Raw genomic sequence first — 2,429 nt, 5'->3', positions numbered from 1 at the left:
GGGTTAAAATTTATAGTTTTTCCTTAAAATTTGTAAAACCGATCAGCTAGGATTTTGAGGCAAGGTTTTTTCGATTCTTGAAAGCCTTCCAAACAAATCTACTTAGTCCGTTTTTTTCGGCATGGCCGACCAGCTAAAAGTGGCTTCCAGCTCACCGTGAATAGGGATATTAAGAATAGGTGTCTGAAGCAATTATCGGAAGAGCGCCGGTGCATTATGGGAGCAGCGAAATAAAATGGCGACGGTCTAATCGGGAGCAGTGACAGTTGAGATTTACTTTGGACAATTAAACGCTTTTTACCACTTAAAATGTGCGCGAATGTTAATATTAAATGAAGTTTATGATGCAGTAATAATAATTTACATGTGTTTCGATCGTAGGCGATAACTATATTGAAATATCAAGAAACGCAATAAAAACAACAAACTTGACTTGCAAATGCATTACACGGATTTCAGGGAAATTCATTTTCGCGATACCAGACGAAAAATTGGCTACTGTAAGTTAATATATTTCTATAACAACTAAATTTTTTTTCGAATCTGAAGATAATACAATTATACATAATCTGTCGAAAATAATAAACTTTCGAACTTAGCAATTTTGTCCAAATTCCTGATTTACGAGAACAATTTACATAAAGTAACTAAATGTGTAACTCTTCTAACTAAACGTTTTACCTAATCCAAGTGTACACTTTCTTTGAGTTTAATATATTCTCGATTCACTCGTTCGCCTCAAGAATTTTTTTTCGTGTAGAAAAACGTTTACATTAAAAGTGACCACACTTTAGAAAAATTATTACCTGATTAAAAGGATTCTGATAAAATAGAAAATTTGTCGAATGTAATTTATTTAGTTAAATGCATTCGTAGTAATAAACTCTACATCGGTAAAACTGACAGGAGATTGAAGACCAGAAATTTTGAGCATAAAAAGGGATTGCAGAATTGGCAATTTAAATAGAGGTTTGTTACAACATTTATTTAAATTTAATCACCTTTTTGATTTTGATAACATAAACATGTTGGCTAGAAAAACAATACTTATAAAAGGCGAATTACCGAATAAATCTATATCAATAAATATACGAAAAATTCAATAAATTTAAATACCGTAATAATGAATATAAATCAAATTTACCAATGCGTTAGGAATTAACTTTTCATTTCATAATGTGAAATTTCATCAATTATTGGAACCTCCATAAAATCTTTGAAGCTTCAATTGCGAAAAATTATTATTATTTTTTTTTTGAATATTGGTCGAAACGTAGAAGATTTTTTTTTTGAAAAATAAATATGTTTTTTCCATGTTTTCGTATTTAAAGAATAATATGAAATTTAAGTGTCATTTATTTATATTTATTTTATATTTAGGTTGTTCTAAATAAGCACATCAATTTTATTTTTAAATCGATTGATATTGCTGATAATTTTTTTTATATTTGTGAAAACTTAGTGATTATTTATCAAAAGTACCGTTATGCGGTACAAACGCCACGGAAATAAAATTTATTACAAAAATGTTGAATTTCATTATTTGAAATCGATTGATATTCACATTGAATTTTCTTATCTTTGGTTCAGTATCTAAATTATAAGACTACCATTTTTCTCTGTTTGGAATTAAGCTTACATTTTTTTATTTTTTTGCGAGTAAAACAATCTAATTATACTTAACGTGTAAATCGCGATTAAAAATTAATAAGACATTCACTTGTCATTTTTTTATGATAAAACATTAGGTCCGATAGCAATAATGAATAATGTCAATATTCATGTTACAACTTGAACATTAACTTGTTTCTTTTACCACAATCGATTTTTAAAATGCAATGATTATTTATTAAAAGTACCGATTTGTTATAAAAATGTTGAATTAATTCATTATTCCCCCTTCAAATTTTTCAGCTTACAAAAATAAAAACATAATTTTTATTTTGAAACTGATTTATATTCAGGTTTAAACATTTTTATCTTCTTTTGCTTCAGTATCTAAAGAATGGCAACCATTTCTTTCTTTTGGAACTAAACTTACACTTTCGTGTCTTTTCGCGTAACACACAATCTAATTTTAGACAACAAAGAAAGAATGAAAGTGTTGACAATAATTAATGATGTAGAACTTTTTTGCATAATCAAAAATGTCAATAATAGTCCAGGAGCTGGGTAGGATCCCGTATGCATTAAAGAGGTAAAGGATAAAAACTATGTAGTCTTATGTATTTTGATCCGCTGAATCCAATAGTACCGGTTCATTTTGCGATAAGTGCCTAGGTTTTGTTTAAAACGCAATTGTTTAAACAATTATGAAAAAATGATTTTTTTTAATGGGACAAATTTCTTTTAGATAATTTGAGGCATTTTAAGAAGAAATGGTCCCTTATCATTTTTTTGTAAAATGCATATTTGAAAAGTTATGAATT

Source organism: Belonocnema kinseyi, chromosome 6 (assembly GCF_010883055.1).
Source record: "Belonocnema kinseyi isolate 2016_QV_RU_SX_M_011 chromosome 6, B_treatae_v1, whole genome shotgun sequence".
Taxonomy (NCBI): domain Eukaryota; kingdom Metazoa; phylum Arthropoda; class Insecta; order Hymenoptera; family Cynipidae; genus Belonocnema; species Belonocnema kinseyi.
This window is presented reverse-complemented; position numbering follows the sequence as displayed.